This window comes from Pinus tabuliformis, chromosome 6 (genome assembly GCF_031772625.1).
Source record: "Pinus tabuliformis cultivar Carrire ecotype Pingquan chromosome 6, CPIR1, whole genome shotgun sequence".
Classification (NCBI taxonomy): Eukaryota; Viridiplantae; Streptophyta; class Pinopsida; order Pinales; family Pinaceae; genus Pinus; species Pinus tabuliformis.
The window spans coordinates 1,709,353,610-1,709,373,258 of record NC_142292.1 but is presented as its reverse complement, the minus strand read 5'-3'; positions in this window follow the sequence as shown (position 1 = coordinate 1,709,373,258).

Here is a 19,649-nt window from a genome sequence, read left to right as displayed (position 1 = left end):
GCTATCTCCAGGGTGTCCCATGCTTCCCTCGACCTCATTGTTGTTGCAACCCTTGGGAAAACACTTTCATGAACTGCTTGGAAAATGTAGAAGAGGGCTTTTGCATCCTTCTTCCTATTGTCTCTTAACAAATCTCTTTCTACTTAAGACAGGACATTGTATGTTGTTGCATCTGCTGGTTCTTGAGAACCATTTTCCACCAAATCCCAAATGTCTTGAAAAGAAAATAGGGCCTTCATTGTAATAGCCCAATAGTCATAATTTTTTCCATTAAACTGAGGTATTTGAGGATTAGTCAAGCTTGTGCTTGATGTTTCCATTTCTGAGTGTAAGAAAAAAAACTTTCTACCTGCTAATAAATATGCTAAAAACAATCTGCCCTCAAAACAATTTTAACTGCTAGTAAAAACACTTGTTTTTACACTAACAGAGTTTAACCCACTCTGATACCATGTTAGAGAAAATGATTTACGTGGAGAGGTAGAAAGAAAAAGCAGAGGAAAGGATTTTTGCCACGAGTTCAGTTGCATCAACGATTTTCGCGTAGCTATACAAGGATTTCACGCAGCTATACAAAGGCTTAATAAAACACAAAATTCAGTCACGACAAAATGGAGTAAAACAGAGGAAGCTTGGAGCAACATAATAAAACTTAGGATTAAATTCTAATTCATGAAAATAAATTCATATGACACTGCCAAGTAAAAAGAAAGGTTTACAGTGATTTACACTTCACCAGGGGTTGCAGAGTAACATACAGTAAAACACAGTAACTGTTGTTTTCACACGGCCCACCAAACTTTGCTCCACAATTTTCTCCTCCTTGCCTTATAGACTCTCTCTTCTACAAAATGACTTTTACATTCACATTAATCTCAACATACAATTTGAAAATAATACATGACAAAGAAAAATCATTGATACGCAGTTGTTGTTGAGTGTGGACACTAATTGTGCAGGTGTTTGTGGAGTGTGGGCAATAGTTGTGCAGTAAATGCTTGCCCATATTTACCAAACTTCATTAAATGCCTTAAATTCTGTGATGTATTACGGAATGGTCCACGCAATACTTCTATTATGTTTATCTTCAAACAAAGATGCAACCTGCAAAAAAATACCTGTCACAAGTATGGCTCCATCTTCAAACAAAGACACAACCTGCCAAAAAATACCTGTTACAAGTGTTAGCTCTGCTATTAATTTCAACATTTGAAGGTCAAACGTAGGCTTGATCAGTCATCTATGATAAAAAAGAGGATTTTCAGCAGCCATACCACCCATTCCTCATCACTCTGCTCATGCTCTCATAACTCCCGCTACCTCCGTTTTCCTCCAAATTTCTCCATAAACCCAGTTTTCCCAGGTCCCCCGGGCACGAAGTCTAAACCCACACGACCATATTCATATAACCGCGCACTGTTACCGTAGCTGTCCCTATCACGTCAATCAAAAACATGTGCTTTTAACCATAGCTGCCCGAACATTTCCCGCGAGATCCGACATCGTTTGCTTCCCTCGCAGCCGAAACATGCACACCTGTTAACCCGTGAGGAAAACAGTTTCCCACAAAACCCACCTGCCATGCATCGCTCTTTGAATGTGCTTGCGCCCCCCCATATGGATACCGCCTGCCCTCCTAAAGCGGTGCTTGGAATATTTCCCATCAACAAAACCGCCCTCCCGCTCGCTAATCATCGTGCAACTTCATCGCCCGATGACCGTTGGATCTCCCTGCCCGAGATCTAACGGCCTACAATCTCCCCGCTCATATACCTCCCGATAGCTTTTGTAAACTAATCTCCACCATTCAATTACATGATCTGATGGCCCACATTTCTCCATTCATGCTTTCTCTGATACCCCCTGTGAGTCGATCTTAGCCGTGCATCCACGCGATCCGATGGCCGAAAGCTATTATTGTCATACTCATGCCTCCACCATGAAGTTTATGCCACCTTTGACTATTCTCTGCTGCCTAAGAACAAAGGTGATCACCTACCTGTACCCGACGCAGTTATTCTTCAGCAACTCCATTCAAGAGAATTATGGTCGAAGAGCAAGAAGGACGTGCCTCGAGCAGTTAAACGTATTGATCAGTAATGAAGCCCGTTTCATTTTATACTCCACCTGTGCAGGAAGGACAACTGAGCAACAGAGAATGTCAAACTAATTTATTGAAGCATCAGTTTGTTTCAGAGACACATATCAGAGAGTTAAGGTGATTGGTGGTCCATTATGACCCTTCCACGCATAAGATAGTAGATATTTTTGTAACCAACCTCTATATATACCCAGAATCAAGATGTAATCATGGTTGATGGATATTGTTTATATGTAAAGTTCAACTTCTGGAGACTATAACTACTGTGATACCTGCAGCGTCTGGTCTTCATTTTCAACTAATGCAAGCTTCTTGTACTGTTAATTGCTCACTTTCCACTTCTTCTTTGTTCCAGGCTGTGCCTGTTATGAATTTTTCATGTGTTCCTGATGTTTAGCATTAGAGGGGCTGTCATCCCACCTCTGTGTTAGAATCTAGTATGTATTATTGAAGGTGTATGCAGGTTTCTATTTTCTTAGTGCCAGAGAGTTGTCATCCTGTCTGAGAATTAGGAAATAGATTTACATGCCTCTTTACTGGTTGCAGCTGGCCATCACATGGTCTTGTGCATCTGCTAGTGTGGTCAGTATTCTCCATTTCCACTTAATCCTCAAATTATGAGTAATTGGTGGTCTAAAGCCTTGTAGTCTGGGTGTGTTCACCTATGTTTGGGGTTAAGCATAGTAGAAGTGGTTATCTGGCTTGAATATGCATCATTTTCTTCCATTCATACACTTATTTCCAACATTTTGTTGAGATTGTAATGTTCCCGAGCATCTCTGATATACAACCTATGAGAGTTTCTTGGGGTGATAACATTAATTGGCACCGTTGCTGTGGAGAGGAGATTGAAGCTCAGCTTCCCTGAGAGAACGACACAGTTCCAGATTTTGATGATAGACAAGGTCTGGGCACATTTCTGGTTGTAATCATCTATCTGGGGACTCCATTGGAGGAAGACCAACATTTGGCGACTCCACATTGAAGTTCTGGATCAGTTTGTAAGACATACTCAAAGAAATCCTCAGAAATCACCAGTTGAACTAGTGCCTGACCCTGAGAGGACTGTCAAATTGAAGAAAGCATCATAGAAAGGGGCATCAGGATCAGGTAAGCCTAAGAAATCTCATGCATCTCTGAAAGATAAAGTTATAACCGAAGATATACAGTTTGAAGATTTAGAGCCCAGCACTGTTAATAAGGAAATTCCTTTAGAGATTAATACAGCCCCTTGTCCATCTAGTTCCCCTTTGAATCTCAGTCCAAAGAAAGTTTCCCATACAGTCCAAAACATCGCTTTGTCTCTACCATTCATCACATTACTTCATACCATTCAATCTGCCAGTATCCTTCCACATATCCCAATCATAGCAGGCTAGCAAGCACCCACGAAGATAGAAAGAATTGTTGCTGCTAGATACGGACCCTTGGTCTTTCCTGTTCCTTTAAATCCCATGCCTATGGGAGAATATCAGAAATATATGCCGAAGTTCACTGGCACAGAGGGAGTGACAGCAGAAGAACACCTAGAAGCTTTTTACAGTTATGCTGATAATTTAGAGATAAGTGAAAATGATGTCTCGATGAGAGTTTTTGTACAGAGCCTTGATGGAGAGGCTAGGAATTGGTTCAAGAAACTAGCCCCTAGATCTATTGCTGATATTGAAGCCTTAGATGATGCGTTTTTGAAGCACTATGGAGATAAAAAGGACTTGTTGTATTACCATACAGAGTTTGGTAACCTAAAGAGGGAAAATGGGGAATCATTGCTTGATTTTAATAAAAGATTCAATCGTATGTATAGTAAGATGCCAGCTGAGGTAAAGCCTACCCCCACCTCTGCCAAACTCACTTATGCCAATGCTTTTGACTCTTATTTTTGCATATTGTTGAGAGAAAGGAAATGTGCTACTCTGGCAGACATGCAGGATGCAGCCCTAGAAGTAGAGTCTAACATTATGGTTGCAGAAAAGCTCAAAGGTCAAGCTGATAGAAGGAGGCAGAGAGGTCAGGCTTCTACCTCCTCTACATCATCTTCAGAGCCTAAATTAGATAAAATGACTAAGATGATAGAGTCATTGGCTGCTGAAATATCTAAGCTGAAGGTTGAGCAGAATTCAGGAAAGACAAGGCAACAGAACACATTTGCTCCAAGAAATCCAAATCCATTCAGAAGAGCAAATGAGTAGTTACAAATAATTTAGAGGGCTAAAGAAACAAATGAAGAACAAAAGGTTAAACCTCCTTTCCAAATTGTAGTCATGGAGGAGGAACAATTTGAAGATGAGGATGAAATTCACTACATGGAAGATAAAGGCAGTGTTGCCTTCTTGACATTGGCTGCATATGAAGAACCACTGTTGCAAGACCAAATAAGTCAAGAATGGGATAGAGAGGTTGTTCTACAAACTAGTGAACAACAAAGATACAATCTAAGGTCAAATGCAAAAAATGTCAAGGAGAATACTGCCCAAAGAGTTGTTGTCCAAACAGAGTCACAAAATGTCAAACAGAGAAGGCCAGCAGCTGACCTAGTCATCCTCAAAGCTCTAGCTCAAGAGGTAAGAGGTTCTGATAAGTTGCCTTCCTCTTTCAGCATTGATTTAGAAGTTCAGAAGTTAAAAATATTTGTGCCTCTGGTAGAGTTGGTAAAGAGTGAAGTATTTAGAAAGCCTATCCTTGAAGCCCTTGAGATGGAAACCACACAAACCTCCACTGACTCTGTCAATTTGCAAGATGATAAGCTTTCCATTGTCCTTAGCCACATGATTGAACCTACTGATAATAATTCTCCATCTTTTTATGTCTCCTTGACCATTCATGACAAAATCGTCCACAACTACCTGCTAGATACAGGGGTTAGCCACAATTTAATGCCTAAAGCTGTCATGGAAGAGTTAGCCCTTGATATCACTAGACCATATCATGATTTATTCTCTTTTGATTCAAGGAAAGTGAAATACCTAGGATTAATCAAAGACCTGGCCATTACCCTAACTCAACTGCACCATGAAGAGTATGATGATGGATATTGTGGTAGCAGATGTCCCTCCCAAGTTTGGCATGCTGTTGTCCAGAGGATGGATTAAGAGACTAGATGGGACATTACAGAATGATCTATCTTATGCCATTGTCCCAGTTTTTGGAAGAGAAAGCAGGAGACTATACAGAGAAGCACAACTGCCATACATCATTAGTGATGAGAAAAATCCTACCAATCATCCTATTTATGCTGTGGACACTGATTTTGGAGCATGTATCCTCCAAATAAAAGAATCTCAGAAGGCCGTAATGCAGATCAGGAAACCAACAGTGTCGGCCAAAGAAGAGCAAGGAGGTCGGGTTTAGGGGATGTTCTTTAATGTAGCATGTTCCAGGGAGACTGCAGGAGCAGGGTTGGTGCTGGTATCTCCAGATCAAAAAAGCACACAACTGTCTTTTAAGCTAGCTTTTCATGTCACTAATAACATAGCAAAGTATGAGGCACTGATATTGGGCCTTAATGCAGCAAAAGACAGAGGAATTAGAAGCATAAAGGTATTTGGAGATGCGGATTTAATCATTCAGCAAGTAAATAAAACATTTCAGGAAAAGCACCCAAGGCTAAGAGCATACAGAGATGAGGTATGGAGACTCAAAGATTCCTTTGAAAATTTATATATTTCATATATTCCTAGAGCGAAAAATCAGCTTGCCGATTCCCTTGTTGTGTCTGCTAGCATATTTGTCCCTCCCATGCGTCCCAGACTAGTTTATGAAGTCCAAATGAAATACACACCATCCTTGCCTGATAATGTCTAGCATTGGAATGTTTTTGATGATGATGATGAGATAAATAAGTTTCTTCAAGTCATTGATGAGTTTTCCGAAATGCAAATTGATCAAGAGAATGAAACCTTACAAGAAACCCCCCAATCCCAGCTTAGAAATAAAATTGGTAAAAACAGCATTGTCTAGCTTCCCAGCAATCATATTCCTAAGCGTTTAATTCCTCTAGAAAGACCGTTTGATCAGAATGATGTGCCTTACAAGGCTACCCAAAAAGAATACCAATCTGCAGTCTATAGGCATGATATAGGGAGTCCAGGTCAGCCTAGATACATAAATTTGTCCACTCATCTGTCTGCTGACCAAAGTTCTGAGTACTACAAATTAATGAAGCAATTTGATGATGTGTTTACCTGGGAGTATAGTGACCTGAAAACTTATGATAAAAATATTATTCAACATAAAATCCCTCTGGAGAAAGATACCATTCCTTTCAAACAGAAGCTAAGACCAATAAATCCTATGCTTCTTCCTCTAATTGAAAAAGAAATTAAAAAATTGTTGGCTGCCAAGATTATAGTTTCTCTTAGATATTCCAAATGGGTAGCCAATCTAGTAGTGGTGAGGAAGAAAAGTGGAGAAATCAGACTGTGTGTTGATTTCAGAAACTTAAACAAGTTCTCAAAGAAAGACAATTATCCCCTACCAAAGATGGAACATTTGTTGCAGAAGGTCTCAGAAGCCAAAGTGATGTCTTTCTTGGATGGATTTTCAGGTTTTAATCAGATTGTTGTGCACCCAGATGACCAAGAGAAGACTGCATTCACCACTCCTTGGGGCACTTTTATGTATGCCAAGATGCCTTTTGGATTGATGAATGCTGGAGCAACCTTTCAGAGAGCTATGGATATAGCATTTGTAGGAGAGAAGGATAAATTTGTCCTTATCTACCTTGATGATATAACAGTATACTCCAGCAGCCATCAAAATCATTTGCAGCATTTGAAAAAGGTGTTCTTGAAGTGCAGAAGGTTTGGGATTTCAGTCAATCCTAAAAATTCACAATTTGCTTTAGAAGAAGACAATCTGTTAGGACATGTTGTTTCTGCTGCAGGTGTTCGAATTGACCCAGAAAGAGTAAAAGCAATACAGGACTTGTCTATCCCAAGATCAAAGAAGGATATTTAGTCCTTTCTGGGCAAGATTAATTTTGTGAGGAGGTTTATACCAAATTTTGCAGAGCTGATGAAACATATTACCTCCATGTTGAAGAAGGGGTCAGAGGTTAGATGGACTGATGCAGCAAGAAAATCGTTTGAGTCTATTAAAAAGGCCATTATGGAAGCTCCTACTCTAAGCAGCCCAGATTACAGCAAGGAGTTCCATATATTTTCATTCGCCTCTAAAGACACCATTGCAACAGTTTTATTGCAAGCAGATGAAGAAGGCTCAGAGCATCCGGTGGCATTTTTCAGCAAAAACTTGAGGGATGCTGAGCTGAGGTATGACATTATTGAAAAACAAGAATATTCCCTTATCAAATCCTTGAAAGATTTCAGAGTTTATATCTTGCATTCGAAGATAATTGCATATGTACCCTCTGCTGCAATAAAAGATGTCTTAATACAACTTGATGTTGATGGAAGAAGGGCTAAATGGATTGCAAAGCTAATTGAATTTAATATAGAACTGAAGCCCACCAAGCTGGTCAGAGGTCAAGGTCTTGCCAGGTTGTTAGCTGAAGAAAATTGCAAATCATTGGATATTGATTTCCTGCGCACAATTGCAGAAATCGGTCAGACAGATGAAGAGGAAGCAGCTAAACTAGAGAGAAAGCAATCAGTGGAAGAAAATCTAGCTTCTTGTGATTGGTATTCTGCAATAATTAATTTCTTGTTGAAGCTAGAAATCCCTTCAGGCTTAAGCACAAGTCAAGCCAGAGCTTTAAAACTTAGGGTAGCAAAGTATTGTATTCATGAAAATCTACTCTACTGGAGGGATCCATCTGGAATGCTTTTAAGGTGTTTGGACAAAGAACAGTGAATATAAATCATGCAGCAGTTTCACTCCAACATGTGTGGAGGACACTATTATTGGAAAACCACTACCCATAAGATCCTCACAGCTAGGTATTATTGGCCCACTTTATTTTTTGATGTATTTTATTTTGTTAAATCTTGTGACAGGTGACAAAGATTTGAAGGAAAACATCAGTTGAAGTCCCTGCCTTTAAAACCAATACATGCCAAAGGACCTTTTCAGCAGTGGGGCTTGGATTTCGTTGGATAGATCAATCCACATTCCAGTGGGTAGCACAGATGGATATTAGTAGCCACTGATTATTTTACTAAGTGGATTGAAGCAATCCCTACCAGGAAGGCTGATCATAATGTGGTCATGAAGTTTTTAATTGAAAATATCTTTACTTGATTTGGTTGTCCACATTAATTAGTCACAGATAATGCAACAGCCTTAAGAGCAAAGGAATTGGTGGATATGTGCAATTCAATGGGCATTAAACTGGTTCATTCCACCTCATATTATCCCCAAGGAAATGGTCTGGCAGAATCCTCTAATAAAAGCCTGATAAGGATAATTAAGAAGATGTTAGAGGACAATAAAAACAATTGGGATTCAAAGCTCAAGTATGCACTGTGGGCTGACAAAGTGACCATTAAAATATCCATAGGGAATTCTCCTTTCAAGCTGGTATATGGCACTGAAGCTGTATTCCCAATTCAGTGAACTCTCTCTGTGGCTAAATTCCTTCAAGAAGAGCAGAATGAGGAAGAAGAAATGGCAAAGAGGATCACTGATTTAGCAGAGATACATCAGATTAGAGAATAGCTGGTTGAAAAGGTTGCAGCACATCAGAAAAAGATCAAGGATGCTTTTGACAGGAAGACAAAGACAGATAATTTTCAGGTTGGAGACTTAGTTTTGAAGTGGGATGCACTAAAAGAAAAGAAAGGCAGTCATAGGAAATTTGATGCTTTCTGGACATGCCCTTTTATTATTTCAAAGATTCAACGGAAAAACACCTTCATACTGAAAAGTATGGGAGGAGAAGTAGTTTTTGATGGCCCAATTAATGGGCGTTTTCTGAAAATTTGTTTGATTTAATGTCTTTTGGCATTAAAGGTTGTAAATATTTGGTTTTATCAGTTTTAGTCAGACTCTATGCCCAATGGAATGCTAGGAATTTTGCTAATTTGTTTTCATCGGGAAGGCATTGATCTACAGGTTCTTGAGACCTCACAGGGAGGATCTCATCGCCAGAAGGAGCCAGTGTTAGCTCTACTATTAATTTCAACATTTGAAGGCCAAACGCAGGCTTGATCGATTGTCTATGATAAAAAAGGGGATTTGTAGTAGCCATACCGCCCATTCCTCATCACTCTGCTCACGCTCTCATAACTCCCACTACCTCCATTTTCCTCCAAATTTCTCCATAAACCCAATTTTCCCATGTCCCCTGAGCGCGAAGTCTAAACCCACATGACCATATTCATATAACCGCACACTGTTACCATAGATATCCCTGTCACGTCAATAAGAAACATGTGCTTTTAACCCTAGCCACCCGATCATTTTCCGCGAGATCCGACGTCGTTCGCTTCCCCCGCAACCGAAACCTACACATCTGTTAACCCACGGGGAAAGTGGTTTCCCGCTGGACCCACCTTCCACATGTCGCTCATTGAATGTGTTCGCACCCTCGCATATGGATACCACCTGCCCTCCTGAAGTGGTGCAGGGAATACTGCCCGTCAACAAAACCGCCCTCCCGCTCGCTAATCATCGTGCAACTTCATCGCTAGATGACCGTTGGATCTCCCCGCCCGAGATCCAACAGCCTACAATCTCCCCGCTCATATACCTCTCGATAGCTTCCATAAACTGATCTCCATCGTTCAATTACACGATCTGACGGCCCACGTTTCTCCATTCATGCTTTCTCTCGATACCCCCTGTGAGCCGATCTTAGCCGTGCATCTGTGTGATCTGACGGTTGAAATATGTTCTCGTCATACTCACGCCTCCGCCATGAAGTCTATGCCACCTTTGACTATTCTCTGCTGCCTAAGAATGAAGGCAATCACCTGCCTATACCCGGTGCAGTTATTCTTCAGCAACTCCATTCAAGAGCATTATGGTCAAAGAGAAAGAAGAACGTGCCTCGAGCAGTTAAATGTACTGATCAATAATGAAGCCTGTTTCATTTTATACTCCACCTGTGCAGGAAAGACAACTGAGAAATAGAGAATGTCAAACTAATTTATTGAAGCATCAGTTTGTTTCAGATACCCATATCAGAGAGTTAAGGTGGTTGGTGGTCCATTATGACCCCTCCATGCATAGGATAGCAAATATTTTTGTAACCAACCTCTATATATACCCAGAATCAAGATGTAATGAGAGTTGATGGATATTGTTTTGATGTAAAGTTCAACTTCTGGAGACTGTAACTATTGTGATACCTACAGCGTCTGGTCTTCATTTTCAACTAATGTAAGCTTCTTTTGCTGTTAATTGCTCACTTTCCACTTCTTCTTTGTTCCAGGCTATGCCTGTTATGCATTTTTCATGTGCCCTTGATGTTTAGCATTAGAGGGGCTGTCATCCCACCTCTATGTTAGAATCTAGTATGTATTACTGAAGGTGTATGCAGGTTTCTGTTTTCTTGGTGCCAGAGAGCTGTCATCCTATCTGAGCATTAGGAAATAGATTTACAGCTGGCCATCACATGGTCTTGTGCATCTGCTGGTGTGGTCAGTATTCTCCATTTCCACTTAATCCTCAAATTGTGTGTAATTGGTGGTCTAAAGCCTTGTAGTCTGGGTTTTTTCACCCATATCTGGGGTTAAGCATAGTAGAAGTGGTTATCTGGCTTGAATATGCATCATTTCCTTCCATTCATAGACTTATTTCCAACATTTTGTTGAGTTTGTAATGTTCCCGAGCATCTCTGATATACAACCTAGGAGAGTTTCTTGGGGTGATAACAACAAGTATGGCAGTCGTTAGGATGTTTAACATGGTGGTTGGGATTAATATTTCCAATATTTCCGTGACAATCCTGCAAACCAATCAAATTTTACAAGTTTCATAAATATATGCTTCAACATAGAGTCATTACATCTAGAGAATTGAACTGTATTCTAAAGCTTGGTTGGGGATAGGCATGCACCCAATTGTATTCTAAAACCTGGTTGGGGATAGGCATGCACCTGGCATATGAAAATATTGAAAAGCTTCAATATGTTCAGAACACAAAGTATCAAATATTGGAGCTTCACAACTTTCCTTTGCATCTCAAACCTCAGTTCAGGTTTAAATAGGTAAGTGTGGTATGATATATTAAGAGTTTGGCAACCTCAAGTTGTATGTCAGGCTCAGGTTTAGATGGGTATGTATTGTATCATATATTGAGAATCTCACAATCTATAGGAGTATCACGGAAGTCATGGATTTAAACGAATTTATTAGAAAGATAAACATTCACAACCGTTCTCTTGCAAATAAAATGAATTTCAAAATGCACTACAATCTTAAAATTGGATAACTGATGGGTCCTGTTTCACGGAATAGCTCAGTCCTATTTGACGGAAACAACCCTCTTTAACGTAGTAGGAGGATCTTTCTCATAGACATAAGCAGAGCAAGGTAGAGGAGTTAACTGTGTAACTATATCCCGACACTTTGGAGATACATGGGAACCTAACATGCAGAGACTTACGTGAAACATGAACTTGACCAGCGCAGAATGTTAAAAAATGGTAAAAGAGAGATTTGGTACTCCCTCTAAGCAAAAGATACATAAAATATCCAAATGTCAGGAAATGGGAATAAGATGCAATTATCTATTCCACACATTGACCTCATCCTCACAACCAACATTTGAGCCTTTAGTTCTTATCTATTCCATAATTTTTAAGATGGATTAATGTTTCATACCTGGTTGGAATGCTCAGCTCTGATGCAACACCCTAAAACCAAAGTTTTGATCTAGTAGCCAAAAGCCCCGGTGTAGAACCTATAGTTTCACAAACTAATGTCCACGTGCCATTATTGACTAGGTTTGCAATGCGAAAACCCTGCAACCAGCCCTTGAAACTTCATCTGCTACAGGACGAGAGAAAGAGGCACATTAATGTTATCTGTAGTTGTAGCGCAAGATATCTTCTCATCGAATCCTCTCAATTTTCCAAGGTGAGATGGGCCATATATCGATACAATTTCCCATCTCTTTTTACCCATAACATCAACCTTGGAAACTGATGGCTACAGTAGTGTAGGGTAGGAAGAAATATGTCTCAAGTCACATGCGTTGATGCATCCACAAGCTCGACATCCACTAGAAGTGTTTCTCTTGTAGCCTATCTTGTAGCTTGCACAGAAGCGATTGGACCAATGTAGTACATTTTAAAGATTATGATACTCTCGTCTAACTTCATTATATTGTTAACAATTCAAAGTATCAATCTCACTAATAGATTTCTCTTTAACTATCAACTATTAGCATAATAAAAATTTAACTATAGCCTAATAAAAATAAAAATCTTCAACCATTTAACATTCCATCCAATAATGCATTTCATTTAACATTTTATCCAATAATGCATTTCATCGGACCAATACACAATATCTACTTTAAAAACTTGTTCTTAAAAAAATACTGCTTTACCTAATTAAAAAACATTCACTTATTTATAAAAATATATTAAATAATTTCTTATAAAAAAAATAAAATTATTATATTTTTCTCGATTACAAAGTAAGAACCATTCCAGATAATAATCACTCTTATACGTAACAATTTTAAGAATCGTGCCATATAATAATCACTCTTATACTTATCAATTTTAATTTGAAAAAATAAAGACATAAAATTATAAAGATAATAATAACTGATAATGGAAATGTTAACTTTATGAACATAATTATACTAGCGTTCCAACACTACTCATATCAGTATTACTTCAAGTTATTATTATTAATGGAAATAGATATTTTGTTAAATTAAAAAGGATAATTTAAAATTTAAAATTTCAATAATGAACCAACACAAACAAAAAAATGAATATATATATATATATATATATACCTGATAAATGTTTATTTTTTTCCGAATTTAAACATGTACTAAAAATAAAACCACTATTTTCTAATGATTTATGTAAGGTGGTTTTTGCATTGTCTCTCATCACAATGAATGAACGGTCAATTTTATATGTAGATCTAGTATTTATTTTTGAACAATGAAATTAGTTTTACAATGATATAGATCTAGTATTATTTTTTGAACAATGAAATTAGTTTTTCGAATTTTTTATTTTATATTATTTTTTAATTATTATTTTGTTAATTTCTTTTTGTCCAACGTAAACTTGAATTACTGCTTTAAAAAGATACATGAGTTTATGCAATCTTGTTGCGAAACTAGTCCAATAACACAAATTTATTGTTTTAAGATTAAGTATGTGTCTCTTGACTAATTTGTCTATCAAAAAATACATCAAGACATGATTAAGACATGATTACTATTAGTAGAATTATGATTATGTGGACAACTACTCTTTTACGAAGAGTCCTTTACATCACAGAGAAATTGAAACATAGATAGGAAGTTCTAGAAAATAACACAGTGAGGGAACATGAACCAAACTTTAAATCGAGTGATGCCCCACGTGTTGGAGAGTGGTTGAAGCTTGCCTTAGATTCCCTCTGAACCTACCATCAAGCAAGCGTGATGTGCTTCTGCACCCCATGGACAGCTACTCTTGATACCAATTTTTTCCAGGAGAGACCATGTTTGGAAAACACTACCAAGGGCCTTGTGTAACTAGATTCAATCCATTAGCTAGGAGGACGCCCCTCTTGAGATGCATATTGTGTTCACTACCAGTTGTGAAACACCTTGTGACATATACCTTATCGAAACCGCACTAGATGGTCAACCATGAAGAGCACAGTTAAAGATGATGATCCATGAGGATGAGTGGTTCCTCTGAATAGCCAATTCCTTAAGCTAATTGTCAGGTAGTCACTATTACATTGAAGTTGCTGGCTAGTCAAAATTGAAATGACAAACTCATAGTGTGTTTGGTGTCTCGCATCTTCCAGAGGAACTATGATGGAGGAGAGAAGCCCCATGAGATATGAAAAGAGACGTTGACATCCCACCATTGCACATACAATAAGATTCCAAAGGTTGGACCCAATTTTGAGCATGACTGAAGGGTGTCTACAATTGGCATGGTGGCCCATATGACCCTTTCCATGGTTGATGCACGATTGAGAATGTGTCATGCAGTGTTGAAGAGGGATTTCAACCAACCTTAATGGTGGATGAATATCGGAGGATCCCTGGAATGTGAAACTAAATTGACTTCCCTCACTATCGAAATTTAGCATCATCATCATCCCACGCCCCACATACAAATCTGTTTATGTGAGGTGACTTCGTTCGAAGCCAACTGTAAACTCCATGTACCTACAACTCAAATAAATGATGTGTTTAATCTGTGGTTACCTCATCTCGAGGTTTCAATAACATGTCGTCATGCGAGCTATGCACCCTCCATGTGGGAGTAATCTTGTTGAGAAATCACATCACATGAGCTCCTTAGGGGATTTGGAATAGACTGAGACCAAATTGCGTCTAAGGAGGAGTGATTTGTGTCATCTGTGTGATTGGCCAAATGATATGCAATCTTATTTCCTAATTCAAATTTATTTATGAAAATAAAGGAAAATATGAGAAAAGGAAGGTAAAGAGTCACATATTTGCATGAGGAGGAAATTGAAGGAAAAATAGTGCAAAATAAAGAAAATAGAGGCCTCAATGATAAAATGGCTTATGAGGATCAGTTCATTGCTTTTTGTGAGTGTTAAGCTTTTTGTCATTTTTGGAGCTCTCTCTCTATTCTCTCTCTCATACTATTTGACACTTAAAGTTTTCTTAGAGCACTCTTGGAGGAGTGTCACATACTTTGGATTTGGAGCAAGAAGGCAAAGGAAGAGAAGGAAAGTGCAATAGGACATCGATATCAACAACTACAAGAAGTTTTTCTTGCGGGTACCTAGTTGCATGTATGATTTCCTTGCTAGTTTTGGCATGCATGACACATGCATGTGGTCTCTTGGTTATGATTTATCATTAGCATGGAAGATTTCCTGGACTGGCGGTGGATTTTGCTAGACTTTCCATTTCCTGCATAGCCATGGGTTTGTGGACGTCTTTCCTTGTGTTTTCTAGTTGGTTCTAATGTTCATTATGGTTGTGGGTTGAGTTACTAGTCCTGGAAGCCTTGGTTGGAAAAATTCTTTGGAAGCCCCTGGTGGATTGAGTTATTAGTCATGGAATCCCTAGTTGGAAAAGCTCTCTAGAAGCCCGTCAATTGTTGTGGGTTGAGTTACTAGTCCTAGAAGCCTTAGTTTGAACAAATGCTCTAAAACCCTAGACAACTTGGGTAGAGACCAATCTGATGATGGTTAGTGATGTCTGACCATGAGGTGGAATCATAGGTTGAGGGTTGAGGTGGCTTAGCCTCTGCAAGCCCTAGTTTGGTTTTGTTTTATTCATCCCATGAGATCCCACATTCATGCTTGGAATATGGCATGGGTGTGATTGGATGAAACAAATATTTGGTTAGGCCAATCTATGGCCAAGTGGCACATGGAATTCCCAGACCTAGTTGCATTTTGCATATGTTAGTAAGAGCTCATTTCCTCTTGTATTTGATGGGTAGATATACTTCTTCATATGTTGTTTTTATGGTTGTTATATCTTTGTTATTTTTGATGAATATATGTTGGTTAAGAGGATGTTTTATGGTAGTCTTAATGTATGGATCTCATCATGTTTTAATTAGAAAAAGAATGAATAATGAATATATGACCTAATAGATGATAATGCAACTATTATGATAAGGAATCTATGCTTCCTTATTTATATCATATAAGTATGAGACCCCTATGCTCAGATCTATAGTTATGACCTGTAGATTACATATTTGTGATATGTTTGATGAAATTCCTATCATGGCCAATAGGGGTTTAGTCAAATAATTAATCAAATGATTGCATTAGTAGCATTATTCCATTATTATTTATCCTTTCTAAAAGTTTCTTGAAGTTCTGGGCAGTGGCTTGAGCCTTGCCCTTGAAAAAGTAGCACAAAATCTTGGGTAGCTTGGTCAAAACTGGCTAAAAATTTCTACATTCATTGGCATGCCTTATTGTGGGAGCAATTTGAAGGCTTTAGATGCATGCATGGCTTGTCATGGGATCCGTTGGGGGTCTATATCAGTGAAATGTCTAGTTGTCTCATAGGTTGGTCACCTAGAAGGGTTGGTTGGCTCTTGAAAGTTCTGTAGAATTCGTGGAAGGTCAGAATGGTTTTGTTTTGTCGATTCCACTTCCTTAACTGTACATGGGAAGTTGAATCACATAATAGTAGCATATCATCACATTTTTACCCCATCACACCGATTGACTTGGGTAAATGTGGGGCGAGGGGTTTACACTTACCTAGAAGATCTATATAACATAGACCCAATCCTCGTTCTCCTTTAGGCCAACAGAACTTCTCCCAGATGATAAGGGCCCATTTATTTTGAAGATTTGTGCCTCCGCATAGAAAATAATGACATATACTGTAGATCTTGTTTAGAACATTTTTAGGAGCAACCAATATTGATAATAAATTTATGGGCATGGATTCCGAGACTTATCTAAGCATTAGTAAGGTGACCATAAAAGTTTAGGGCTTTGAAAGTCCAACCTGAAATCTTGGCTTCAAATATAGATATAATATTTTCCCAAATAGAGGTACGCAAGGGATTGGCAGTAAGAGGGGAAGTTAGGTACTTGGATGGAAGGGATATTATGATATAGCCCATGAAATGAGACATGTGGATTTGAATAGATAGAGGGGTATTGAAAAAGAATATTTGAGATTTTATTTTGTTAGTTTATGTACTTGAAGCTGCTGAGAAAGAGTTTAAAATAAATTTTAACACTTTGGTTTTTTCAAGAGAGGGATGTCCCATGAGGAGTGTGTCATTTACGAACTATGTATGAGCTAATTTTTGGCTGGGTGTAACAAGAGGATATCCTCGCAACTGGTGGTTGACAAGAAAATGCTTAATGGAGCAACTTAGACCCTCGGCCACTATGAGAAATATGTAGGGGGATATGGGGTCTCCTTCAAGGATTCTGCAAGTAGCAGTGAATGTGGAGGTAGGGTATACATTGGTGAACATAAAAAAATCATGATTTTGAGATAAGAGCCATTACCCATGCAATCCACTTGGCATGAAAACCAAAGGCTTGCAACACATGGTAGATGAAGTACCTACTAACTTTATCAAAATGATGTCGACATGTCTAGTTTAAGGATTATTTCTTGCTTCTTAGATATTCTAAGTGAATGGAGATGCTCATGAATGAGGATAATACTATCTAATATTTTCCTCCCTTCCACATATCTAGTTTACTCAGGGAGATGATGTTAGGTAGGATAGGTTTGAGATGATTTGAAATAGTTTTGGATATGATCTTATATGTGACATTACAAAGGCATATGGGGCGATAATCATTGGGAGAATGGTCTTGTGAGTATTTAAGAATAAGGGACAAAAATGTGGCATCCATGGTAGAGAGCAGAGGTGCGGAGCTTCAAATAGCCTCCACTACTTTCCATACATCATTCCCCAAAGTGGGACAACATGCTCGGTAGAACGCAACAGTGAAGCCATCGGGGCCTGACACTTTATTCTGAGGCATGTTCATAACAACTTCCTCTACTTCGTGATATGTGATTTACTTGAGAATCATACCATTTTTCTATACTAATATCAGTTGTCAAATGTGTTGGGTTATTTTGTAGATGTGCTTCCTTCTATCTAGGAGCGACTCTTCAAGAAGAGTGTTGAAATGTTGTGAGAGGGAATTGGAGATCTCTTCATGATTTTGCAAAACTTCATTATTGTGGACTCGAACGTTAGGTGTGTGATTCCTCAATGGTAATTGAGCATAGATCTATGAAATAATTTAGTATTGTGCTCACCTTCTTGTAGCCACTAAGATTTTGATTTTTGTTTGGAGAGGATTTACTCTTGCATGTATCATTCCCTTAATTGATGCCTTAGAGTCCCTTCCACATCTTTCAATTGATGAGAGATTCCTTCATTAATTATAGTTTGTTGCACTTATGCCATTTGTTTTTCCAACTTATATTCTCCAAAGTCATCTTATTGCACTCCTTCAATTTTTGCTTGACAAATCTGAGGCACTGCTAGAAATGATACATGATTCAACCTATGATACTAGCAGACTTTGGCCAGCAAGATTCCATATTGTAGAAGAAATTAGATTTCGTAGCCAGAAATCTTGATTCTTGGGCAAGGAGGACCATCCCATATGGATTACTATAGGCTAGTGATCTGAACTGTGGCAACGAAAAATCGAAGCGTCCATACTAAGTCCTACTATTAGAAGATCTTATGAGACAAGAAATTGATCTAGTTTGGACACTACCTATTGTGAGACTCCTTGTGTGTTATTCGAGGTGTGAACACCATTATTTGTTTGAATGGCTACTAATTTAGCAGCATCTATGAAAGAATTGAAGATTTGCAATTCCTCCTCTAGGTACCGAATTCATCCTATTTTCTCTTGTAGTGAACAAATTAGGTTGAAATCTGTCGATTGGTTATCCTACCTTTCTTCTTAAGTTCTTTTAGGGAGAGAACATGTTCTTGTGGGGGAATTCCTTGTGATTCCTTACATGGAAAATGGAGAAGAGGGATATTGGAGAGTACCTAACATTTGTGCTTTATTGAGAAAAGCCTTGATGTTGTAAATATGCTTTTTCTACTAGCTAGATATGTTCATGAGGGATGGCAGTTGGGTCCTTATTTTTCTAATCTTCTGTTATTTTTTGTAGATCTACATCTAGTAATTCTAGATCTAGTAGTTCTTCTTCTTGCATTGGAGATGGAAGTTCTTCTTCTAAGATTTTGTTAAATCTATTGGTTGGAGTTGAGATGGTGTCAATTCCTTAGGCCTTTGAGTTATCGGAATGTCTTAATTAAGCTCTTCCTATATTTTTTTTGTAGAAAAAGGTAATTATTGTGGTTGTTTTGGGTGATCACCAGATCCCCACACTTCTTTGTTGCCTTTCTTTTGTTGGTGACTGTAGTAAACCCCTCTTTACTGGAAGCATGGATTGGGGTGTGGTTTATGGAGTCAGATGATGGAGTCTTTTTGTAAAATACTTGAAGAGGTGGCCATATATATGACAATGGTGACATTTGAAGGGAATTTTCTCATGATCAATTGGTTGTTCCAAGAAAATAACCTCGCAAGTCAAATTGATGATTTCTGGCAGAGGTTTTGTTAGATCCATGTAAACACATAGTTTGGCATAGGATGTGTAATGAGCTACATTTGTTATGTTTGATAACATTACAAATTTCTCTGATTTGTCGCAAATGTGGGTTAGGATATCTGGATTCCAATACTCCTGAGGTAGTGAATAAAGCCTGATCCACACTGGGAGGTACAAAAAAACTTCTTTTTATGGTTCGAATCTAGGAACCCATGGTTTCATGAATAATCATGCCGAATGCATGAAGTATGGCCCACCTTGCATAATTCGATCATGATCTTCAATATTATTGAAAATGACGTGAAAAATCCCCTTGATACTAATTTGAGCCATGCTTCCCCTTTAGTGGTCTTGTTCTTCCTGAGCCAATGGAGAAGAGTT